Source organism: Eleutherodactylus coqui, chromosome 11 (assembly GCF_035609145.1).
Source record: "Eleutherodactylus coqui strain aEleCoq1 chromosome 11, aEleCoq1.hap1, whole genome shotgun sequence".
NCBI lineage: Eukaryota > Metazoa > Chordata > Amphibia > Anura > Eleutherodactylidae > Eleutherodactylus > Eleutherodactylus coqui.
The window spans coordinates 107957743-107985160 of NC_089847.1; positions in this window are offsets into that span (position 1 = coordinate 107957743).

Sequence of the window (27418 nt, forward strand, 5' to 3'; positions counted from 1 at the left end):
ATGGTGGCGTGACGCTGTGGAGAGCTTTGTGGGTGAGGAGTTTAAATTGTATTGTGCAGTGGGTGGGCAGCCAATGCAGGGACTGGCATAGTGCAGAGACATCTGAGTAATGGCTAGATAGAAAAATGAGTCTAGCTGCCGCATTTAATATGGAATGAAGAGGGGAGAGTCTGGTGCGGGGGAGACCAATGAACATCCAGTTGCAGTAGTTGAGTTGGGAGTGTATGAGGGCGACAAGTGTCTTTAGCATGTGCATGGTGAGGAACAGCTGGATTTTAGCAGTATTCCTGAGGCACAGATAGCATGTTGGGGGCCAAAGAATGGATGTGGGGGGTAAAGGAGGGGCCAAAATCCAGTGCGACCCCCTGGTAGCGGGTGTGCTCTCTGGGGGTTATGGTGGTGCCAAATAAAGTTTGTCATGATACCAGTGCTCATTAGCTCAGTAACCTTTGTGAAAACACTTAGACTGGGACTGAAATCTTGGTGCAAACAGTGGTTGAACATTTTACTTGAAGTCATTAACATGGGATGCAATACATCCTTATCACAGCAGCACATCAGCAGTGTAATCATCATTATCCAGATTTTGTCTCCTTTCCCTTTGATGCATAAGGCTTAAACTGGTTTAGACATTGTGTGTACTGGGCCTTTGATACAGGATACTAGCTCCAGCTACAACTGTCTAGATTATTTTACTGCAGACACTCTCTGAGTCTCTCTCTTCTTGGAAGCCCACGGGAATGTTTGTCCCGCCTACGCTTTTCATACACACCAACGCGCGCACCTCCTTCTCCTCTCCTCTCTCTAACAATAACTACTTACTTCCTCTCTGCGCAGGCAAACTCTGGGACCAGTCACCAATAAGAGGCTCTATCTCAACATCACCTCATATCACATGACAGCACCCAGCCAATCAGGAAATTTCTCTCATTACCCAGACTGACCAATGGCTAGAGTTTTAGAGATTGCCAATGGCAAAGGGTTCTTCTTACTCCCCATATACGTACAATTTTGCAGTACCCTTTTTAGGTCACTACAGTAGTTCTAAAACTGTTCCTTGGAGCAGGCCCATGCTTGAGTCTTGTGATAGGTTTGCAGAATTTGTCCTTGTAAAATATATGACATGTCTTTTATAACAAGCAGCACACCTGCTGACTTTCGTGGCACACTTTTTCATGTAGGAGACCCTATGTGGGCCTTCTTTTGTTTTCAGCGACTTTTCAGGTGCTATGATTGAAGTGGAAATCTGTATGTGATCAATGTGGTCAAAGGCTTAGGAGTCTCATTGATAAGCAAAATGACTTGCTAAAGCGCTGGTTCTCCTTTACTGTAAGGGCTAGTTCATATTTGGCAGATTTGTTGCAGAAAGTTCTGTGACTTAGGGTAGCTTCACATGGGCACATGTGCAAAAGCACGCATGTTACCGTAATGTATTTGCACCACGAACATCGCACTTTGCGCATATTTTTGCGCATTTCACTGTGCTTTTTACCCTGACGGAGATAATTCACATGGGTGCGGGGCACACCTGTCTCATGATTTAAAAGGCTATTTAGCCTAATTTGTTTCTGATGTGTTCTTTTTCATGCAAAATTGCTCAGCATAGTACACAATTACGCGGGTATTGGGTGCACATAGACTCCTATGGGGCCTTTGGTGAGCAAATGTGCATTAGAATAAAGTATGCTGCACTGTTTTTTTTGGCGGAATGCACGTGCAAAAATCAAAGTGAGAGTGAATCCATAGAAATCAATGGGTTCTATTCTCTGCGTATTCTCAGCTCCTGGTAAGGAAAAAATTAAAGAAAGAAATGGGTCTAGGTTTGAAAATGGGGTAATTCGAGACGGGTGTTCTATCGTTTTGGCAGCTTGATAACTCTACAAGTGAGCAATGGGGCCTGGAATTTACTCAGTTGTGCCCTGAAAGCCAAAGGGTGTTCTCTCCATAACAGGCCTAGCTATGTGTCCTGTAAGCAGATTGGGGCTATAATTCTGGGTATGATTCTGAACATGGGACAAATAGGGGTATCCATTTTGGGGTTCAAATCCTAATCATATAAATTTTTTATTTCCAGTTTTCTTAGATTCATTCAAATACTATGGCATCAAAATACGCAGAACACCCTAGATAAATTCATTAAGGGGTCTAGTTTTCAAAATGGGGTCATTTTGGGGGGTTCCCCATTGTTTTGGCAGCTCAAGGGCTCTACAAGTGTGCAATGAGGCCTGAAACACCTTTAAACAAAATGCCTGTTGTGAAAGCCACCAGACATAAGATTAGGGCCACAATAGGTATGTTTCTGAACACAAGCAAACACAGGTATATATTTTGGGGTGCAAATCCTCATTTTCATCATGTGGACTGTAGAAAAAAACTGTTTTTAAAATGATATATTTGCAAATATATGAAATGTTGTTTTTTCTCCTCTAAATTGCATTAACTCCAGAAAAAAAAAACGGTGGGGTCAAAATACTCATGACCTGTGTGATCTGATGCATTGGAATCCAATGAATCAGATGGTAGAGTATATCAGACATTCGTGAAAACTCCAGCCGATATACACTTGTGTGAATAAGCCTTAAGTTTGAGGAAATTTGGGGAAGGTGGTCAGATATATATAATGGATAGTTCACATCGAGTGTTGGTGGCATTGAAGTATCGAGAAAAAAGCTGATGGGATTTGGAGGGTGTGATGGAGAGAGGTGAGCAGGGGGAGAAGAGGTATTCTTTTTTTTTTACTTTTACATAACTGCAGCATAAAATGTATGGCTAAGCACAGGAGTACATGCAACAGTTTTCTGCTGTTCACTTTTCAGCTGTGCTGTGTAGAGTGGGAAAAGTCAGCAGAGTCCTCTCATTATTATTAGAGGGTGGGGATAATTGAAAGATGACAGCTTTATTTTAGTGATGGGCCTTACTGGTATCAGGGAAAAGAGCTGTACTTCATCATTTGCTGGAGACCTTATTACTTTAATGACACTTATCTGGCCAAACCTCCATTTCATTGCAGCTGCCATAAGGCACATACACCCTTCTGCATTGCCTATACAGACTATACAAGAAATATTTAAAGATAATACATAAATATCTACACAGTAACTAATTCACTAATTCTTTCATAGCTGCACATAGGCGCAATGGGGGACATTCATAAAACATGTTGCGCAAAGTTTCTGGAGTAGAAAAGTCGCAAAATTGGTTTGTGCCGCGATCCCCTACGTTGTCAAAAATGTGGTGTGGCTTTTCAGGATGGGTTGTTGATTCCCTGGACCAACACATTTATTTATAACTTATGCCTAAAAACCTGATGTACATTTTTCTGTAGGCACATGGAGGTGCTGAGATGCACCTAATACATGAAGGGGAATCACAGAGGTGAGAGCAAAACAACAAAGACATTCACTGAAAAAGCCAAAAAATGCAATACCTGATAGGCACAATCACCGTAAGGCAGGCACAATCACCATAAAGTAGGCACAATCGCCATAGAGTAGGCACAATCGCGATAGGGCAGGTGCCATTGCCGTAAACCTTCATAGAATGCAGTCTGCCAGACTATGATATGGAGGAGCTACTTGTTCAGTGCAGACTATTATGCAGTAACCCACTCAACCCAGCCCACATTGGGGAGGAGCGACTGCCAACAAACATAGGTATCGTTCACATGTGCGGGCTAAGAAGCCAGCCAAAGATGGGTGTGCTTCACCATACAGCATAGCAACTCTCACTGACATAGCAGTGGGTTACCCCGTATCTCTAAAGTGGGCCACACTGGCTGACATCTTGGGCTCCCCCAAAATCTATAGCAAACTGCATACAAAGAATACTGATACTTACTAATAAATGCGGGTGTTAGTTTTGCATTTTAACCAAAACTCATAGGCTGACGGGCCACGTCAAGGCCACCACGCGTCTGTCAGTACCTACGCTAACTCACTATTAACTAAAATTAAAATCACAGAGGTGAGAGAAAAACAGCAGGACATTCACTGAAAAAGATAGAAAAATGCAATACCTGATAGGCACAATCACCGTAAGGCAGGCAAATCACCGTAAGGCAGGTGCAATCGCCATAAAGTAGGCACAATCGCCATAGGGCAGGCTTCATCTCTATAAGCCCTCATCGAATGCAGTCTGCTCTATTTTTACTGATTGTTCAGGAATTTGCAGATAGTTGTCAACACCAATCACATGCCAAAATGTAGGTATTTATCCCCAAAGCATTGCTTCAGTATGGCAACTTCGTGAGGCTACGCCTATGATTACCAACCTTTCACCTGGACTCTTTTAAATTTATTGACAGACTGAGATACCCCGGATTACCAGGTGACAAGAAGTTGCAGGTTTCTGGCTTTACAGTTAATTAAGCATTGTTTGTTCAGTAATGGTGACTCCTGCACCCTGTGTACATCAGGCTGACATCGACCTATAAAACTGGGAAAGCCACCTGTTGTCTATGGTCCCTTACACTACAATCAGCAGTGGTGCAGGAGGTGCCACATCATAGCAATGTCATACCACTGCAGCAGAAAGGGCCAGTGTTTAGGGAGGTACACAGGCCAACACAGGCGGTCTACCCAACTCTGCAGAGATAATCGGGCCCACTCATCTGACCACTCTCCAGTCATTCACATGCAAAGTGGGACAATTAAAAGCCTTCATTGTGAAGGTATGCTTTGTCCAGGATTACTAACAAACTAACTGTGGAAATGTGTTTTACATCATTGTTTTAACAGTGGGTTTAACCCTTTTCAATCCACTGTCTGACCTCTGAAGACATTATGATTTAAGGCTGTACAGCTCCGATGTTGGAAGACGTCCGTCGGGGTTCTCTTACTGTATATTGCCAGCCTATCCAACGCGTCATCTCATGCAGTTCTGGCTTTAGCCAGCATATAGCGCTGTTGTATAACGGCAGAAAAAGAGTAAGCCCCCTAGGAAAACCAGGATACAAATTGGATTGGAAAGGGTTAAGAGCTTCAAAACTGATGATAGCTCCCTTTAAAAAAAAAAAAAGAGCTAGAGGCTTATCTAATCACAAATGATAGTGGGGGTTATAATTAATCTAACATTTTTTTTAAATCAAGTCGTTTTTTTTGCAAATTGTATTGCAAATTTAACATTTTAATTTTTACATCAATAATACGCGCAAAACAAAGTTTTTGTTTCTCTTACTCAATATCCTAAGGAACCAACAACAATGATAATGTGGGAAGAACCATAAAGTCCATTGCTGTAAAATATTAGAGGGAACAGGTTTTAACCCAGGGATTACAAAAGCATGATGTAGGTTATATCCAAAAATAATTGTATAAAAGTCAATTGTCTCCACACGGCAGTCTTAGCTCAGCTGTGTAGAGTTGTTTAAAAGTTCAGCGAGAATACTTCAATTAAGGCCTTAGTCAGACGGGCGTTTTTTCGCGCGATTTGCGCATGCGTCCGGCGATTTTTTTAAAACCATTGCTTTGCAATGGTATCGGACACATGAGCGCTTTTTATGCGCTCGTCCGATAAATTATAGAGCAGAAATCGCAGATCGCACCTATCTGCGATTCCTGTTCTCTTCTCTATATGCGCTCAATGGGGCCGGCGGCAGCAGCGCCGACCCCATTGAGAACATATAGAAGACAAATCATTCTTCTCTGCCACAGCTGTTACAGCTGTGGCAGAAAAGAATGATGTTTGCCCATTGAATTCAATGGAGCCGGCAATACAGCCGGCTCCATTGAAAGCAATGGGCTGCCGGCGAGCGCACGATGAATTGTCGGGAAGGGCTTAAATATATAAGCCCTTCCCTGCAATTCATCCAGAAAAGTGTAAAAATAAAAAATATATATATACTTACCTTGTCCCTGCAGACGGAGTTCAGAGCGGCCGGCCTGCAGTGGGTGTGAAGGGGGTGTGAGTCAGACTTGCCCCTGATTGGCTCCGCGCTGAGCTGTATTGCCGGCTCCATTGAATTCAATGCGCTGGACAGCTCCGGCCCGTTTCTAATGAAACGCGGCTAGGAGCAGATTTTTCGGGCGATTTTTTTGGCCCCGGTCACGCGATTTGCGGATGCGCATCCGTCATGCGATCCGCAAATCGCGCGAAAAAACACCCGTGTGACTAAGGCCTCAGGGTGATTGCACATTTGCCTCGGGGGTTCCATTTTCCTACTGAAGGGAGCAGGAAAGGGGAATTCCCTAGCCAAACAGGTCTGATGGAACCAAACATCGCTCAACAGACCCCATTGACTATAATGGTGCCAGTTCGGTTTCTGCTCAGCTGCCCACCATTTTACCGGAGGGAAAAGGAAGGCGTGCAGAGCTATTTTTTCTGGTATTTTGTCCCAGATCAGCGATGGACCCTTTTGCATTAGGACTAGAGATGAGCGAACACCAAAATGTTCGGGTGTTCGTTATTCGTAACGAACTTCCCGTGATGCTCGAGGGTTCGTTTCGAACAACGAACCCCATTGAAGTCAATGGGCGACCAGAACATTTTTGTATTTTGCCGATGCTCGCTAAGGTTTTCATGTGTGAAAATCTGGGCAATTCAGGAAAGTGATGGGAATGACACAGTGACGGATAGGGCAGGCGAGGGGCTACATGTTGGGCTGCATCCTAAGTTCACAGGTCCCACTATTAAGCCACAATAGCGGCAAGAGTGGGCCCCCCCCCCCTCCCAACAACTTTTACTTCTGAAAAGCGCTCATTAGCATGGCATACCTTTGCTAAGCACCACACTACCTCCAACAAAGCACAATCACTGCCTGCATGACACTCCACTGCCACTTCTCCTGAGTTACATGCTGCCCAACCGCACCCCCTCCCCCCCACAGCGCACACCAAAGTGTCCCTGCGCAGCCTTCAGCTGCCCTCATGCCACACCACGCTCATGTCTATTTAGAATTGCGTCTGCCATGACGAGGGACCGCAGGCATACACTGCAGAGGTTGGCACGGCTAGGCAGCGACCCTCTTTAAAAGTGGCGGAGCGATAGCCCACAATGCTGTACAGAAGCAATGAGAAATAGAATCCTGTGCCACCGCCATCTGGAGCTGCACACGTGGGCATAGCAATGGGGAACCTATGTGCCACACACTATTCATTCTGTCAAGGTGTCTGCATGCCCCAGTCAGACCGGGCTTTTTAATTCATAGACACAGGCAGGTACAACTCCCTATTGTGAAGTCCCTGTCGACCCACAGCATGGGTGGCTCCCTGGAACCCACCGGCGGTACACAAAAATATCCCATTGCATTGCCCAACACAGCTGAGGTAGTAATGTCGTGCGTAATACAGGTGGGCTTCGGCCCACACTGCATGCCCCAGTCAGACTGGGATTCTTTACAAGTGGACACATGTAGGTTTAACTCCCTGTGGACCCACTGCCTGGGTGGGTGCCAGGAAGCCACCGGCGGTACATAGAAATATCCCATTGCATTGCCCAACACAGCTGAGGTAGTAATGTCGTGCGTAATACAGGTGTGCTTCGGCCCACACTGCATGCCCCAGTCAGACTGGGATTCTTTACAAGTGGACACATGTAGGTTTAACTCCCTGTGGACCCACTGCCTGGGTGGGTGCCAGGAAGCCACCGGCGGTACATAGAAATATCCCATTGCATTGCCCAACACAGCTGAGGTAGTAATGTCGTGCGTAATACAGGTGGGCTTCGGCCCACACTGCATGCCCCGGTCAGACGGGTTCTTTAGAAGTGTACAGATGTATTAAAAACTCAGTGTGCACCTACAGCATGGGTGGCTCCCTGGAACCCACCGGCGGTACACAAAAATATCCCATTGCATTGCCCAACACAGCTGAGGTAACGTCAGCTGTAATGCAGGTGGGCTAAAAATTAATTTGATTACACTGTAGGCGAGGGCCCACACAAATTGCTGTATCAACAGTACTAATGTACATCCCAAAAATTGGCCATGGCCAGCCAAGAGGGCAGGTGAAACCCATTAATCGCTTTGGTTAATGTGGCTTAAGTGGTAACTAGGCCTGGAGGCAGCCCAGTGTAACGAAAAATTGGTTCAAGTTAAAGTTCCAATGCTTTTAAGCGCATTGAAACTTATAAAAATTGTTCTGAAAAATTATTTGAGTGAGCCTTGTGGCCCTAAGAAAAATTGCCCGTTCAGCGTGATTACGTGAGGTTTCAGGAGGTGGAGCAGGAGGAGGAGGAGGAGGAATATTAGACACAGATTGATGAAGCAGAAATGTCCCCGTTTTGGATGGTGAGAGAGAACGTAGCTTCCATCCGCGGGTGCAGCCTACGTATTGCTTACGTATCGCTGCTGTCCGCTGGTGGAGAACAGAAGTCTGGGGAAATCCAGCCTTTGTTCATCTTGATGAGTGTTAGCCTGTCGGCACTGTCGGTTGACAAGCGGCTACGCTTATCTGTGATGATTCCCCCAGCCGCACTAAACACCCTCTCCGACAACACGCTAGCCGCAGGACAAGCAAGCACCTCAAGGGCATACAGGGCTAGTTCAGGCCACGTGTCCAGCTTCGACACCCAGTAGTTGTAGGGGGCAGAGGCGTCACCAAGGATGGTCGTGCGATCCGCTACGTACTCCCTCACCATCCTTTTGCAGTGCTCCCGCCGACTCAGCCGTGACTGGGGAGCGGTGACACAGTCTTGGTGGGGAGCCATAAAGCTGGCCAGGCCCTTAAAGACTGTTGCACTGCCTGGGATGTACATGCTGCTCGATCTACGCACATCCCCTGCAACATGGCCCTCGGAACTGCGCCTTCTGCCACTAGCGCTGTCGGCTGGGAATTTTACCATCAGCTTGTCCGCAAGGGTCCTGTGGTATAGCAACACTCTCGAACCCCTTTCCTCTTCGGGAATCAGAGTGGGCAGGTTCTCCTTATACCGTGGATCGAGCAGTGTGTACACCCAGTAATCCGTCGTGGCCAGAATGCGTGCAACGCGAGGGTCACGAGAAAGGCATCCTAACATGAAGTCAGCCATGTGTGCCAGGGTACCTGTACGCAACACATGGCTGTCTTCACTAGGAAGATCACTTTCAGGATCCTCCTCCTCCTCCTCCTCCTCCTCAGGCCATACACGCTGAAAGGATGACAGGCAATCAGCCGGTGTACCGTCAGCAGCGGGCCAAGCTGTCTCTTCCCCCTCCTCCTCATCCTCCTCATGCTCCTCCTCCTCCTCCTGTACGCGCTGAGAAATAGACAGGAGGGTGCCCTGACTATCCAGCGGCATACTGTCTTCCCCCGCCCCCGTTTCCGAGCGCAAAGCAGCTGCCTTTATGGTTTGCAGGGAATTTCTCAAGATGCATAGCAGAGGAATGGTGACGCTAATGATTGTAGCATCGCCGCTCACCACCTGGGTAGACTCCTCAAAATTACCAAGGACATGGCAGATGTCTGCCAACCAGGCCCACTCTTCTGAAAGGAATTGAGGAGGCTGACTCCCACTGCGCCGCCCATGTTGGAGTTGGTATTCGACTATAGCTCTCCGTTGTTCATAGAGCCTGGCCAACATGTGGAGCGTAGAGTTCCACCGTGTGGGCACGTCGCACAGCAGTCGGTGCACTGGCAGCTTAAAGTGATGTTGCAGGGTGCGCAGGGTGGCAGCGTCCGTGTGGGACTTGCGGAAATGTGCGCAGAGCCGGCGCGCCTTTACGAGCAGGTCTGACAAGCGTGGGTAGCTTTTCAGAAACCGCTGAACCACCAAATTAAAGACGTGGGCCAGGCATGGCACGTGCGTGAGGCTGCCAAGCTGCAGAGCCGCCACCAGGTTACGGCCGTTGTCACACACGACCATGCCCGGTTGGAGGCTCAGCGGCGCAAGCCAGCGGTCGGTCTGCTGTGTCAGACCCTGCAGCAGTTCGTGGGCCGTGTGCCTCTTATCGCCTAAGCTGAGTAGTTTCAGCACGGCCTGCTGACGCTTGCCCACCGCTGTGCTGCCACACCGCGCGACACCGACTGCTGGCGACATGCTGCTGCTAACACATCTTGATTGTGAGACAGAGGAGGAGGAGGAGGAGGAGGGTGCTTTAGTGGAGGAAGCATACACCTCCGCAGATACCAGCACCGAGCTGGGGCCCGCAATTCTGGGGGTGGGTAGGACGTGAGCGGTCCCAGGCTCTGACTCTGTCCCAGCCTCCACTAAATTCACCCAATGTGCCGTCAGGGAGATGTAGTGGCCCTGCCCGCCTGTGCTTGTCCACGTGTCCGTAGTTAAGTGGACCGTGGCAGTAACCGCGTTGGTGAGGGCGCGCACAATGTTGCGGGAGACGTGGTCGTGCAGGGCTGGGACGGCACATCGGGAAAAGTAGTGGCGACTGGGAACTGAGTAGCGCGGGGCCGCCGCCTCCATGATACTTTTGAAGGACTCCGTTTCCACAACCCTATACGGCAGCATCTCAAGGCTGATGAATTTTGCGATGCGGACGGTTAACGTTTGAGCGTGCGGGTGCGTGGCGACGTACTTGCGCTTGCGCTCGAACACTTGCGCAAGCGACGGCTGAACGGTGCGCTGAACTACACTGCTGGATGGGGCCGAGGACAGCGGAGATGAGGGTGTGGGTGCAGGCCATGAGGCGGTAGTGCCTGTGTCCTGAGAGGGGGGTTGCATCTCAGTGGCAGGTTGGGGCACAGGGGGAGAGGCAGGGGTGCAAACCGGAGACGGTGAACGGCCTTTGTCCCACCTTGCGGGGTGCTTGGCCATCATATGTCTGCGCATGGTGGTGGTGGTGAGGCTGTTGGTGTTGGCTCCCCGGCTGAGCTTTGCGCGACAAAGGTTGCACACCACTGTTCGTCGGTCGTCAGGCGTCTCTGTGAAAAACTGCCAGACCTTAGAGCACCTCGGCCTACGCAGGGTGGCATGGCGCGAGGGGGCGCTTTGGGAAACACTTGGTGGATTATTCGGTCTGGCCCTGCCTCTACCCCTGGCCACCGCACTGCCTCTTGCAACCTGCCCTGCTGATGCCCTTGACTCCCCCTCTGAAGACCTGTCCTCCTGAGTAAGCGTTGCACACCAGGTGGGGTCAGTCACCTCATCGTCCTGCTGCTCTTCCTCCGAATCCTCTGTGCGCTGCTCCCTGGGACTTACTGCCCTTACTACTACCTCACTGCAAGACAACTGTGTCTGATCGTCATCGTCCTCCTCACCCACAGAAAGTTGTTGAGACAGTTGGCGGAAGTCCCCAGCCTCTTCCCCCGGACCCCGGGAACTTTCGAATGGTTGGGCATCAGTGACGATAAACTCCTCTGGTGGGAGAGGAACCGCTGCTGCCCAATCTAAGCAGGGGCCCGAGAACAGTTCCTGGGAGTGTTCCCGCTCCTGAGCAGGTGTCATTGTAGTGGACTGAGGAGGCTGGGAGGAAGGAGGAGCAGCAGACAGAGGATTCGGATTGGCAGCAGTGGACGGCGCAGAACTGCGGGTAGACGATAGGTTGCTCGAAGCACTTTCTGCCATCCAGGACAGGACCTGCTCACACTGCTCATTTTCTAATAACCGTCTCCCGCGTGGACCCATTAATTGGGCGATGAATGTGGGGACGCCAGAAACGTGCCTCTCTCCTAATCGCGCAGCAGACAGCTGCGACACACCTGGATCAGGAGCTTGGCCTGTGCCCACACCCTCACTTGGCCCTCCGCGTCCTCGGCCACGTCCACGTCCACGTCCTCTAGGCTTACCCCTACCCCTCAGCATGCTGTATTACCAGTGATTAGATTTCCCAGGCAGGAAATAAATTGGCGCAAGACTGCAGGCCAAATATAATTTTTGCCCTTTTTGGAAAACGAAAGGCCCCACTGCCTCTAGTGAATGAATTATCTAAGTTTAATAACTGTGCTGTGTCCCTGCTTATGTGTCACAGAACGTGAGGGTAGCAGAGTTATTATAACTCTTGGAGAGCAGGTATTTTTTTTTCCCAATTAAGGAAAGCAAATGGCGAACCCAGCAGTAAAGCGTAGCTGGCTGCGTATGATTTAGCAATGTTTTTCACGCAGCTCACACGTCTACACAGGCGTAAGGACGGACACAGGCTGGACAAATAGATTTGTTTTCAGTTTTTTCCCACCAACAGGCAGCACTGCGTATATTCAATGAACCTGCGAAGTTTAATAACTGCGCTGTGTCCCTGCTTATGTGTCACAGAACGTGAGGGTAGCAGAGTTATTATAACTCTTGGAGAGCAGGTATTTTTTTTTCCCAATTAAGGAAAGCAAATGGCGAACCCAGCAGTAAAGCGTAGCTGGCTGCGTATGATTTAGCAATGTTTTTCACGCAGCTCACACGTCTACACAGGCGTAAGGACGGACACAGGCTGGACAAATAGATTTGTTTTCAGTTTTTTCCCACCAACAGGCAGCACTGCGTATATTCAATGAACCTGCGAAGTTTAATAACTGCGCTGTGTCCCTGCTTATGTGTCACAGAACGTGAGGGTAGCAGAGTTATTATAACTCTTGGAGAGCAGGTATTTTTTTTTCCCAATTAAGGAAAGCAAATGGCGAACCCAGCAGTAAAGCGTAGCTGGCTGCGTATGATTTAGCAATGTTTTTCACGCAGCTCACACGTCTACACAGGCGTAAGGACGGACACAGGCTGGACAAATAGATTTGTTTTCAGTTTTTTCCCACCAACAGGCAGCACTGCGTATATTCAATGAACCTGCGAAGTTTAATAACTGCGCTGTGTCCCTGCTTATGTGTCACAGAACGTGAGGGTAGCAGAGTTATTATAACTCTTGGAGAGCAGGTATTTTTTTTTCCCAATTAAGGAAAGCAAATGGCGAACCCAGCAGTAAAGCGTAGCTGGCTGCGTATGATTTAGCAATGTTTTTCACGCAGCTCACACGTCTACACAGGCGTAAGGACGGACACAGGCTGGACAAATAGATTTGTTTTCAGTTTTTTCCCACCAACAGGCAGCACTGCGTATATTCAATGAACCTGCGAAGTTTAATAACTGCGCTGTGTCCCTGCTTATGTGTCACAGAACGTGAGGGTAGCAGAGTTATTATAACTCTTGGAGAGCAGGTATTTTTTTTTCCCAATTAAGGAAAGCAAATGGCGAACCCAGCAGTAAAGCGTAGCTGGCTGCGTATGATTTAGCAATGTTTTTCACGCAGCTCACACGTCTACACAGGCGTAAGGACGGACACAGGCTGGACAAATAGATTTGTTTTCAGTTTTTTCCCACCAACAGGCAGCACTGCGTATATTCTATGAATAATAACTGTGTTGTGGCCCTGCCTATACAATTCTTTCCCTGCAGTATCAATGGAGGGTGCAATGCTCTGCAGAGGCGATTTTGAGAAGCCCAAAAAAAATGCAGCACAGCCAACAGCAGCCTGGACAGTACTGCACACGGATAAATATGGCCCTAGAAAGGACCGTTGAGGTTCTTGAAGGCTACACTCACTCCTAACACTCTCCCTGCCTATGCAGCACTTCTGTCCCTAATGCCAGGTGCAACGGTCTGCAGAGGCGATTTTGAGAAAAAAAAAAAAATCCCACTGCTAACAGCAGCCAACACACAGCTATCAGTGGCCCTAATAAGGACCTTTGGGGGGTCTTGAAGCCTACACTAACTACCAATTCTTTCCCTACAGCAGCTCCGGTATAAACAGCACTGTCCCTCATCTAACTCACACCGCATCTGAGGCGAGCCGCGGGAGGGGCCGACTTTTATATTAGGCGAACACCTGATCTCGCCAGCCACTCACAGCAGGGGGGTGGTATAGGGCTTAAACGTTGCAGGGGGAAGTTGTAATGCCTTCCCTGTCTTTCAATTGGCCAGAAAAGCGCGCTAACGTCTCAGGGAAGGAAGTGAAAGTAACCAGAACACCGCATGGTGTTCGTCACGAATAACGAACATCCCGAACACCCTAATATTCGCACGAATATCAAGCTCGGACGAACGCGTTCGCTCATCTCTAATTAGGACTTAGTTCAGGGTTTCCATCATTTTATTACGTTCTTGGTAGAGCGAAACTGAACTAAAAGGGGTCCATTTTTCCCCCATTGATTTCAAAGAGGTTTCAAAAAAATAGAAAGCAAATGAAAAGGTTTCCATTTTTTGGGCAGAAAAATAGCACAGTGTGCAGCGTTAATTTTCTGTTAAAAAATGGAAACCTTACTAAATGGCAGCAAACGGAAGCCTTTTCATTTGTTTCCAGTTTTTTTGAAACCCCATTAAAACCAATGGGGAAAAAACTGATCCTTTTTGTCCATTTCTTTAAGTTTTTCTCCTCCAAATTTGGAGCAGAGAGATGGAAACCCTGAACTAACCCCAACGTTGGTATGAAAGCAGCCTTATTGATGAAGAAAGCTTAGACTTGATGAAACTGTGTGTATCTTTGTACTCTAGCTACGTATAACACTATGACATTAAAGGGTTTTCCAAGACTACAGAAAAATCGAATGTCCCTGTTGTTCCGATCCTGGAAGAAGCTGCAATGGTCATGTGATCATTGTACACATGATTATGACTACTCAGCTAATCACTGGCTTCTGCAATGGTAGAGCTATTAAAGGCACATGATCATCGATGCCAGTGATTGGAGGAACGATTACGTGTATATTTAACGGAGAGCATTTGAAGAATCACTCCAGTGAAAACACATTTTTCCATCCCAGAACCAGTCACCTGATTGTCTGTTACATTCTGGAGTTTTCTATGTATATTGCAGTCACTTGCATTCGGTGCAGCCTTCAGTCTGATACTTATCAGGCACCATCTTGACCTCTATATTACTTCCTGCTTTGGGCCCTTCTATATGAAATAATTATAGCACCCGACAATAATTCCGATAAGAGGACCATTTGTTTTTCTCTATTATGTGTTAGCAATCCCATGATGCATCAGCACAGCATCACATGACCAGTTAGAGACAGTACTATATCCTGGGAAAATACTGAAATTATCCTTGATCTCTACATTGACTTGAACCTCTTAATGACACAGAACATACAGTTTAGTCCTGTGAGTTTGTATGGAGGTAACGGTTGCAATCAGCACCCATTCTGTTAACCCTTTAAATGCTGTAGTCAATTCTGACAGCGGTATTTAAATTCCCTGATCCGAGTTCGGGGGTCCCAAAAGGCCCCACACAATGAGTTTGTGGGGTGCATTTTGGTTGCCATGGCAGCCTGTGGTGTGGCTTGATAGACTGCCTGTCGGATCGCAGTATAATGTAATACTATGGTACTATGGTATTACATCATAAGTTCTTGTCCTCAATGGGGACTTTAAAAAAAATGTAAAAATCAGTTTCAAAAAGTTTTATTAATTATTAAAAAAATAAAAGGCAATAAAAGTTAAAAAAAAACCTTTCCCATATTTAAAATCGAAAAATAGCAAAATAATAAAATCCCCAAAACTTATTTGGTATTACTGCTTCCATATAGTCCAATATATCAGTGTTATGCATTATTTAGGGCTCCCACCCACTTGCTTTTTTTTCACGCGTTATAGCTTGCCTTTTTTTCATGCCATATTGCTGCTTTTTTTTTCACACGATTGTCAATGGGACTTTCTAATGTTAAAAATGCACCAACTTGCGATGCGTTTTTAACATTAGAAAGTCCCATTGACAATCGCTTGAAAAAAAGGCAAGTGGATGGGAGCCCTAACTCTACATAGTTAGGCCTTAGTCAGACGGGCGATCTTTCGCGCGATTCGCGCATATATAGAACCAATGGTTCGCTATGGTATCGGTCACATGTCCGCTTTTTATGCGGATATGCGATAAATTATAGGACACGACGATTCGCAGGTCGCGCCTATCTGCGTTCGGCGTTTTATGTGCGCACCAAAATCATTTACTGCAGCTAGCTGCGTTTTTTTCACCGGCCAGTCTAAGTTTCATGCGCATTTTGATGCGCACGGCGATTTTACTCCAGTCAGACGGGCGTTTTGGTGCGACGAATAACGCGGCTAGGTGCAGATTTTTCGCCCCCGGTCACGCGATTTGCGCATGCGCATCCGTCATGCGATCCGCAAATCGCGCGAAAAAATGCCCATCTGACTAAGGTCTCAACGTTATCAGAAAAAAATACAAAATGTCATATTTGCGCTTTTTGGTTACACAATCTCCAAGAAGAAAAAAAATATAATAAAAAGTGATCAAAAAGTCATATACCAATAGAAATTACAGGCTGTCTTACAAAAAAGAGCCCTCATACAACTATGTCAATGAAAAAATGGAAAAGTTAAGGCTGCCAGAAGATGGTGGCAGAAAATAATTTTTAGTTTTTCCAAAGATATATTTTTTTTAAGTAGTGCAGCAAAAAAAAAAAAAAAGCTATATTAATGTGTTATGACAGTAATCATAATAATGACCCATAAAATAAAGTTATTATTTCATTTTGGCTGCAGTGTGTACAGCGTAGCAAAAAGCCCCCCACCCCCTCCTGAAGAAATGGCAGAATTGTTTTTTTTCTCATTGTACTCTACTTAGAATTTCAATACATAGTACCATTGAAAAACACAACTCATCCCGCAAAAAACAAGCCTTCATACATCCATGTTGATGCAAAATAAAAGAGTTATGATTAGGTTATAAAAAAGGAAAAATGGGAGTTAAAAGGCTAAAGACCATAAGTATATAGCTATGGAGGATAACAAAACTGTTATCTTCTTTGTTATAACTGCATAACAGGAGCCTCTAATCATAAATTTGATAGCAGTAACTGTAATAGCAGTCCCCCTCATGAACATCCTGTGTGGTACAGTCCATAATTACATAATGCATGGGAAAAAAATCACTGGAGTGTCTCTTTAAGGAGATAAGTATTGCTTATTTTTATTTTACATTCTCTGCCCATTACATTGTTTTTCCTTTTAATGTCGGAAAACCGCTTTAACCTTGCTTTGCACTTATGAGATTACAAACTGGTAGACTCTACTGACAGCTGAGGATTGTTAGTCGGTTTGTCTTTGTTATAATGAGCTTGGTTATTGTTTTCTGTGGATGCTTGAGCAGCAGGATTTCTTTAGAAGTCCAGGCTAAGAAATTATATTATAAATCACCCCTTTTTGCCATTATAAAATGCTGGGATCCCTAGCGATCAGCTGTAATATGTGGTATAACTCAACAGCAAGTATTCTATTTCCCAGCAGCGCCACCGTAGGTCAACTAAGACATTGCACATTTATGCCTAAACTGCACATATGCTGTGTCCTACAAAGTCAGAGACACTCTTTTTCCCACTGTACTCGGAATACCTTAATAGGGTAAGCTAGAAATGCATATATGCTACTAGGAAGATATTCTTTTCTTAATTTTTACTAATATATTGTATTTGGGGACTATATGAGATATGTTTGCTGTTATATTGAAGGAAGACAGTTAACTTTAGATTGCCAATCTTACCACTTTTCTTCACACCGATACAGAGTTTTGATCCAGACTTTTTGTCAGCTTATTCGATATTTTCTGAACAGACCAGATCAAAACACCAATAGATCGCCTACATTGTTATGAAATACGAAATAAATCTGCGGAATGATGAAGAACAGAAGGATGCTTAATTTTCCATCCTACTTGTTAAAGCTAAAGCTAAAGGCAAATATTTGAGCAGGAGATTAGTTTTGAGCATCGGCCCTTTTTATTTTCTTCCTTTTCTTAAAGCTAGGTATCACAATCACTCAGAAGGCAGATACAACTCTATGAAGATCTAATTGTTATGGGATACATTTGAAGAACTTGCAACCAATCACTTACCAATTTACTTTGCTTGCCATAAATAGTTTTTATTTTCATTTGGACTAGCCATTTCAGAATGATATATGCAAATAAATACAATCTACCAGTAATCTCTCAAAGGCCTAATGCATATGGTAATTAGTGATGAGCAATTAGGGTAATAATTGGTTTGTGTCAGTTTCAGGCCGATTCCATGAAGATCATCGTTATTCAGGATGGCCGATATCAATTCCTATTAAAGTCAATGGGAGTAGAAATCAGGTTCCCTAATTGGCCCTCCAAGGTTCCTGATGCAACCAAAGCTCCCTAAAATTGCATTTTGGGAACACTGTTCTCCTCCAAAAAATTAGTAAAAATAGCGTACAGTGGTGTAGGGGGCAATCGTAGCACAATCAAAACAAAAAAAGCTCACATAGGGTGTCCTAGATCAAAAATTGGGTCAAGGAAGACAACATGTGTGCTACTCATTTTAAAAACAATGTCATAAATTGTAAAAGGACAAATTTTGCAAGGGGAAAACAAAAGTCAAGCATGGAACAGCTCCAAGGAACAGCTGTAGAGCTACCAAACATTTTGCTATGTAAAACAAGAGGTGTGGTGTTTGTTTTAAAATTCATAAAGTTTGCCAAGGACAAATTCTACCAGGTGAACAGAACAGCCAAGCACGGACCTTCTCCAAGGAAAAGCGGTAGAGATATGGCTGGTTCTTGTGCTTTAGAAAATTTTCATTTCTGGAGAAGGAGCAGGAAGAGGAAACATGCCAGAAGCAGGAAAAGGAGAGCAACACCCCCCCCCCCCAGCAACAGCATTTTGAGGGCAGAGTGTGCTCCTTGTGAAAACATGAAAGCTGAAGCTCCGTATTTCCATATTGACATATTTTTTATTTGGGAGGAAACAGAAGGAGGAAGAAGGAGAAGGAGAGCAGCAGCACCATCACCACCAACAGCACCTTCATATTGATATTTTTTTTACTTGGAGGAAGAAGGAGGAGGAAACATGATAGAAGCAGGAAAAGGAGAGCAGCAACATCACTTTGAGGGCACAGTGTGGTCTTTGATATAAATCTATGCTTAGTCATATGTGAGTAAAAATTGCCAATGTGCTAACTAATCAGTGGAATATGCCATGGGGGTTAAGAAGTCCATGCCTGGTTCATTCTTATAGATGTCAAGTGATCCACATTATCTGTGGACAGGCAGATGTTTCTGTCAGTTATCATACCCCCATCTGTGTTGAACCCCCTTTCTAAAAGCACACTGGCAGTGGGTGAGGCAAGCACCTCTAAAGCATGCTGTGCAAGGTCTAACCACTCATCCAGCTTAGACACCCAGAAAGAGGCCAACGCCATGGCTGAGTACATCAACGTGGGAGCTGATATATTCTTGGACCAGCAAGCTTTTGGGTCTTGTATGGACCCTTTCTCAACCTTGTAGAAGATCTGAAAGCTCACTATACCATCATGGTTTTGTTAGCCATTGAAAGGTATCATATCTACAAGATTACTTGGTTTGTCTAACTGAGAACAATCACACTTTGCTCTACTGGCTAACATGGTATCAAACTTTTTTCCGTTTTAGTCTAAATGATGTCATGGAGAGTATTTGATGTCATTAAGGCCAAAGGAGGCCACACTAAGTATTAACAAATGTAAGAAATACTACTTTTGATTCTTGCTCAGGTGTCTAATTACTTTTGGTGATAATGTAAACTCTTAGACTTTGGAAATGTTAACAAAAGAAAAGCAGATTTCTCATTTTTCTGTAGATTCTACGAAATATTACTAAATAAACTATGAATTGATAACCTCATTCATCACAAAAGATAGGTATTATCATGTTGATATCTGTCCATTTAAATGGGTTTTACCATGAGAATATGTTACTGTATTTTCATCCACAGCATAGAGGATGACTTGCCGATCAGTGGAGCTCTGACCTTTGGGAACCGGATCAAGCACATTCTGGCATGCATGAAGTAGTGGCTGCACATGTGCCCAATTTATTTCAATGGGACTGTCAGAGATAGCTTAAAGCTTAAACTCTCCAATCTCCTGCAGTCCCGATACAATGAATGGAGTGGCAGTGTGCAGGTGTGACCCCTGCTCCATTCATGCAGGGACGCTCAGGAGCCCCAGTCTCAGTATCGGCAGAGGTCCCAGTGGTCAGACCCCACTGATCACCAAATTACCCCCTAACCTGTGGATTTGGAAACGATCACTTGCAACTTAATACATTATGATTATTTAACTATGGTGTGCTACAATGCTGTAAATTGAATAAGCATGATGGACCAGTCATTTATGGCATGTATGGTTCAAGTGATTCTCCAGCGGCCCCCTTAAAGTGAATGGAGTGGAGGTGTGTAAGCAAAGGCTTCCACTGCCCCACACTTTGGGACATGCGGGGCTGTATTCCAAATAAAAGGCTTTAGTGAGACAACCCCTTAATTCTGTCTTTAGCAAACACGTAGGCTGCTTTCTACAAGTCGTCATTCGTCTAACCATTAAAACGAAGAACAATTACCCCAGCTTAACATTGCTTTCTTGAAAAAGGAGACATCAAACGAGGAGCTTTCTTGAGATCCTGATACATTCCTGCTGTGTATATTACATTTAAAAGCACCGAGTCCTCAATAGATAGAAAGATACGTTAAAAAAAAGTAGGACTTAAAATAACTCGTTTCATTCTTTCAATCAGCAGGTTTGTACAAAGCTTTAGTTTAACATAGAAGGCAAAGCAACAATCATGTTGGTGACATGTTATTCTTCTCTTGTAGGACGGTGAATAGCTTTAGCTGCATTTCAATTATTATTTAGCGAGTGTGTGACAGTATTTCTTTTTTATCGTTGGTAAGTGTAAAAGATCAGTATGAAGCAAAGTAGTCTTGTGGCACAGTAGGAACCTGCAAGAAGCAATGTTGATGACATAGAAGTTGCATTCATATTTCTCCGGCACAACGCACACTGCAGGAAATCTACAAATTCAAGTTATAAAAGCAGAGAATTGACAATTCTTTATCCTAAATTTATTGGAAACCTTAGTTAACTCAAACTAGTTGGTGATCTTTGATTTATTTATAAAAGTAAAGCTCAGGTAGGTAGAATTGAGGAAATGCAAATTTTTGAAAAAATAAGCAGGTTGTTGAAATTCATGAAGTATCAGCTCAGAAATTTCCTAAAGAAATCAATGGTTAGAATATGCACTTATGCGCTCAAGTAGAAGGATCACAAATAGAGATGAGCGAGTATACTCGCTAGGCACATTACTCGAGCGAGTAGTGCCTTAGCCGAGTATCTCCCCGCTTGTCTCTAAAGATTCGGGGGCCGGTGCGGGTGACAGGTGAGTTGCGGCGGTGAGCAGGGGGGAGCGGGGGGAAAAGAGAGAGAGATCTCCCCTCCGTTCCTCCCCGCTCTCTCCCGCCGCTCCCCACCCCGCGCTGGCCCCCAAATCTTTAGAGATGAGCAGAGAGATACTCGGCTAAGGCACTACTCGCTCGAGTAATGTGCCTTAGCGAGTATACTCGCTCATCTCTAATAAAAAAAGGTGGAAAATGGGTACTCACTAGAGATGAGCGAGTATACTCGCTAAGGCACATTACTCGAGCGAGTAGTGGCTTAGCCGAGTATCTCCCTGCTCGTCTCTAAAGATTCGGCTGCCGATGCGGGTGACAGGAGAGTTGCGGCGGTGAGCAGGGGGGAGCGTGGGGGGGGGAGAGAGGGAGAGAGAGATCTCCCCTCCGTTCCTCCCCGCTCTCTCCCGCCGCTCCCCGGCCCCCGAATCTTTAGAGACGAGCGGGGAGATACTCGGCTAAGGCACTACTCGCTTGAGTAATGTGCCTTAGCGAGTATACTTGCTCATCTCTAATCCTCAGTCCAAAGGGCGAGGTTCGCCTTAGTGAAAACTGCAGAGTGAACCTCCACCCTTGATGTCCCTGGATGGCTCCTCAGAGAATCCTCGGATGAATTCATGTCCCCACAAAGAATGAAGTGACTACTCTATTTTTATTATTCCAAGGGTGTTTATTGTCTGGCCGCCATTTCGAAGGCCGCATGTACATTCAATTAAATAAATGATAAAATCTGAGCTACAATTTAAAAATTCTTTAGTATCTCCTTCACTTTCTTCTAGAACAAAAAACTAAAGTTTTTATAATGATTTTATATAATTAGTATTTCAATAATAACATCCATTGGATATGCACACAGGTCCCGGTATTCAATCTAGATATCCACAGATGGTTTAAACATCCATTTTTGTTGTTAATAAAGTTTCTTTCAATGCGAAAAAATGAGCACAGAGGACTGGGGAATGACGTCATCACGTCAGCTAGTGGAATGCACGTTTTGGATTCTAAGAGCATGGCAGCTGACATGATGACACGTGTCTCCCATATTGCGCCACTGCCAGGCGCTGGAACACCATTTCATGCCGCGGATGCGGTGAGAACATTTTTTCCTATTTATACCGGGCATTGTGCATTTTATAGTATGCTTGAAACGGGACATTTATAGACCAAAACACATTGTATACATATATTGACCCCTTGCATGTGGCATTTTATTCAATACCTTCTCTGATATTTGGAATAATAAAAAAAAAGCGTATTCGCTCTATTCTTTGTGAGGACGTGGATTCATATGAGGATTCTCTGATGAGCCATCCCGGGACATCAAGAGTGAAGGTTCACCCTGCAGTTTCCACTAAGGGGAACCCACCCTTTTGGAGTGAGTACTAGAGATGAGCGAACGTACTCGTCCAAGCTTGATATTCGTGCGAATATTAGGGTGTTCGGGATGCTCGTTACTCGTAACGAGTACCACGCGGTGTTCTGGTTACTTTCAGTCTCCTCTCTGAGACGTTAGGGCGCTTTTCTGGCCAATTGAAAGACAGGGAAGGCATTACAACTTCCCCCTGTGACGTTCAAGCCCTATACCACCCACCTGCTGTGAGTGGCTGGGGCGATCAGATGTCACCCGAGTATAAAAGTCGGCCCCTCCCGCGGCTCGCCTCAGATGTCTTGTGAGTTAGCTGAGGGACAGTGCTGCTGGTGCCTGAGCTGCTGTAGGGAGAGCGTTAGGAGTTAGTGTAGGCTTCAAGAACCCCAAAGGTCCTTCTTAGGGCCACATCTACCTGTGTGCAGGCTGCTGCTAGCAGTGGTTTTTTTTTTTTTTTCCTCAAAATCGGCAGTGCAGAGCATTGCACCCGGCATTAGGGACAGAAGTGGTGCTTAGGCAGGGAGAGTGTTAGGAGTGAGTGTAGCCTTCAAGAACCTCAACGGTCCTTTCTAGGGCCAAAATTAACCGTGTGCAGTACTGTGCTGGCTGCTGTTAGCAGTGTTGCATATTTTTTTTTCTTCTAAAAATCGTCTGTGCAGAGCATTGCACCCTCCATTGATACTACAGGGACAGAATTGTGTAGGCAGGGCCACAACACAGTTATTGTTCATTGAATATACGCAGTGGGTGCTTCCCTTTGCAAAAAAGCGAAAAAATTATATTTGGCCTGCCTGTATGAGTCCTAAGGTCTCCGTGTACGTGTGTGCTGCGTGGAGAACGTTCAAAAATCAGACGCAACCAGCTACGGTTTACTGCAGGCTTGCGCCATTGTCTTTCCTGACTGGCAAATACCTGCTCTGCCAGAGTTAATAACTCTGCTACACTAAAGTTGTGTGACACTTTTTCAGGGCCACACGACAGTTATTAAACGTATTGTTCATTGAATATACGCAGTGGGGCCTTCCCTTTGCAAAAAAGCGAAAAAATTATATTTGGCCTGCCTGTGTCAGTCCTAAGGTCTCCGTGTACGTGTGTGCTGCGTGGAGAACGTACAAAAATCAGACGCAACCAGCTACGGTTTACTGCAGGCTTGCGCCATTGTCTTTCCTGACTGGCAAATACCTGCTCTGCCAGAGTTAATAACTCTGCTACACTAAAGTTGTGTGACACTTTTTCAGGGCCACACCACAGTTATTAAACGTATTGTTCATTGAATATACGCAGTGGGGCCTTCCCTTTGCAAAAAAGCGAAAAATTTATATTTAGCCTGCAGGCTTGCGCCAATTTATTTCCTGCCTGGGAAATCAAATCACTGGTAATACAGCATGCTGAGGGGTAGGGGTAGGCCTAGAGGACATGGACGTGGCCGAGGACGCGGAGGACCAAGTGAGGGTGTGGGCACAGGCCGAGCTCCTGATCAAGGTGTGTCGCAGCCGACTGCTGCGTGATTAGGAGAGAGGCACGTTTCTGGCGTCCCCACATTCATCGCCCAATTAATGGGTCCACGTGGGAGACCTTTATTAGAAAATGAGCAGTGTGAGCAGGTCCTGTCCTGGATGGCAGAAAGTGCTTCGAGCAAGCTATCATCCACCCAGAGTTCTGCGCCGTCCAGTGCTGCAAATCCGAATCCTCTGTCTGCTGCTCCTCCTTCCTCCCAGCCTCCTCACTCCACTACAATGACACATGCTCAGGAGCGGGAACACTCCCAGGAACTTTTCTCGGGCCCCTACTCAGATTGGGCAGCAGTGGTTCCTCTACCACCAGAGGAGTTTATCGTCACTGATGCCCAACCATTGGAAAGTTCCCGGGGTCCGGGGGATGAGGCTGGGGACTTCCGGCAACTGTCTCAAGACCTTTCAGTGGGTGAGGAGGACGATGACGATGAGACACAGTTGTCTTGCAGTGAGGTAGTAGTAAGGGCAGTAAGTCCGAGGGAGCAGCGCACAGAGGATTCGGAGGAAGAGCAGCAGGACGATGAGGTGACTGACCCCACCTGGTGTGCAACGCCTACACAGGACAGGTCTTCAGAGGGGGAGGCACGGGCAGCAGCAGGGCAGGTTGCAAGAGGCAGTGCGGTGGCCAGGGGTAGAGGCAGGGCCAGACCGAATAATCCACCAAGTGTTTCCCAAAGCGCCCCCTCGCGCCATGCCACCCTGCAGAGGCCGAGGTGCTCTAAGGTCTGGCAGTTTTTCACCGAGACGCCTGACGACCGACGAACAGTGGTGTGCAACCTTTGTCGCGCCAAGATCAGCCAGGGAGCCACCACCAACAGCCTGACCACCACCAGCATGCGCAGACATATGATGGCCAAGCACCCCACAAGGTGGGACGAAGGCCGTTCACCGCCTCCGGTTTGCACCGCTGCCTCTCCCCCTGTGCCCCAACCTGCCACTGAGATCCAACCCCCCTCTCAGGACACAGGCACGACCGTCTCATGGCCTGCACCCACACCCTCACCTCCGCTGTCCTCGGGCCCCATCCACCAATGTCTCGCACCGCACAGTCCAGCCGTCGCTAGCGCAAGTGTTTGAGCGCAAGTGCAAGTACGCCGCCACGCACCCGCACGCTCAATCATTAACCGTCCACATAGCCAAATTTATCAGCCTTGAGATGCTGCCGTATAGGGTTGTGGAAACGGAGTCCTTCAAAGCTATGATGGCGGCGGCGGCCCCGCGCTACTCAGTTCCCAGTCGCCACTACTTTTCCCGATGTGCCGTCCCAGCCCTGCACGACCACGTCTCCCGCAACATTGTACGCGCCCTCACCAATGCGGTTAGTGGCAAGGTCCACTTAACTACGGACACGTGGACAGCACAGGCGGGCAGGGCCACTACATCTCCCTGACGGCACATTGGGTGAATTTAGTGGAGGCTGGGACAGAGTCAGAGCCTGGGACCGCTCACGTCCTACCCACCCCCAGAATTGCGGGCCCCAGCTCGGTGGTGGTATGTTCGGCGGTATATGCTTCTTCCACTAAAGCACCCTCCTCCTCCTCCTCCTCCTCAACCTCTGTCTCGCAATCTAGATGTGTCAGCAGCAGCAGGACGTCGCCAGCAATCGGTGTCGCGCGGCGTGGCAGCACAGCGGTGGGCAAGCGTCAGCAGGCCGTGCTGAAACTACTCAGCTTAGGAGATAGGAGGCACACGGCCCACGAACTGCTGCAGGGTCTGACAGAGCAGACCGACCGTTGGCTTGCGCCGCTGAGCCTCCAACCGGGCATGGTCGTGTGTGACAACGGCCGTAACCTGGTGGCGGCTCTGCAGCTCAGCAGCCTCACGCACGTGCCATGCCTGGCCCACGTCTTTAATTTGGTGGTTCAGCGCTTTCTGAAAAGCTACCAACGCTTGTCAGACCTGCTCGTAAAGGTGCGCCGGCTCTGCGCACATTTCCACAAGTCCCACACGGACGCTGCCACCCTGCGCACCCTGCAACATCGGTTTAATCTGCCAGTGCACCGACTGCTGTGCGTTGTGCCCACACGGTGGAACTCTACGCTCCACATGTTGGCTAGGCTCTATGAGCAGCGTAGAGCTATAGTGGAATACCAACTCCAACATGGGCGGCGCAGTGGGAGTCAGCCTCCTCAATTCTTTTCAGAAGAGTGGGCCTGGTTGGCAGACATCTGCCAGGTCCTTCGAAACTTTGATCAGTCTACCCAGGTGGTGAGCGGCGATGCTGCAATCATTAGCGTCACCATTCCTCTGCTATGCATCTTGAGAAGTTCCCTGCAAACCATAAAGGCAGCCGCTTTGCGTTCGGAAACCGAGCCGGGGGAAGACAGTATGTCGCTGGATAGTCAGAGCACCCTCCTGTCTATATCTCAGCGCGTTCAGGAGGAGGAGGAGGAGCATGAGGAGGATGAGGAGGAGGGGGAAGAGACAGCTTGGCCCACTGCTGACGGTACACATGCTGCTTGCCTGTCATCATTTCAGCGTGTATGGCCCGAGGAGGAGGAGGAGGAGGAGGATCCTGAAAGTGATCTTCCTAGTGCGGACAGCCATGTGTTGCGTACAGGTACCCTGGCACACATGGCTGACTTCATGTTAGGATGCCTTTCTCGTGACCCTCGCGTTACACGCATTCTGGCCACTACGGATTACTGGGTGTACACACTGCTCGACCCACGCTATAAGGAGAACCTTCCAACTCTAATTCCCGAAGAGGAAAGGGGTTCGAGAGTGTTGCTATACCACAGGACCCTGGCGGACAAGCTGATGGTAAAATTCCCATCCGACAGCGGTAGTGGCAGAAGGCGCAGTTCCGAGGGCCAGGTAGCAGGGGAGGTGCGGAGATCGAGCAGCATGTACAGCCCAGGCAGTGCAACAGTCTTTAAGGGCCTGGCCAGCTTTATGGCTCCCCAGCAAGACTGTGTCACCGCTCCCCAGTCAAGGCTGAGTCGGCGGGAGCACTGTAAAAGGATGGTGAGGGAGTACGTAGCCGATCGCACGACCATCCTCGGTGACGCCTCTGCCCCCTACAACTACTGGGTGTCGAAGCTGGACACGTGGCCTGAACTAGCGCTGTATGCCCTGGAGGTGCTTGCTTGTCCTGCGGCTAGCGTCTTGTCGGAAAGGGTGTTTAGTGCGGCTGGGGGAATCATCACAGATAAGCGTACCCGCCTGTCAACCGACAGTGCCGACAGGCTAACACTCATCAAGATGAACAAAGCCTGGATTTCCCCAGACTTCTCTTCTCCACCAGCGGACAGCAGCGATACGTAAGCAATACATAGGCTGCACCCGCGGATGGAAGCTACGTTCTCTCTCACCATCCAAAACGGGGACATTTCTGCTTCATAAATCTGTGTCTAATATTCCTCCTCCTCCTCCTGCTCCTCCTCCTGAAACCTCACGTAATCACGCTGAACGGGCAATTTTTCTTAGGGCCACAAGGCTCACAGCGTTGAAACTTTAACTTGAACCAATTTTTAGTTAAACTGGGCTGCCTCCAGGCCTAGTTACCACTTAAGC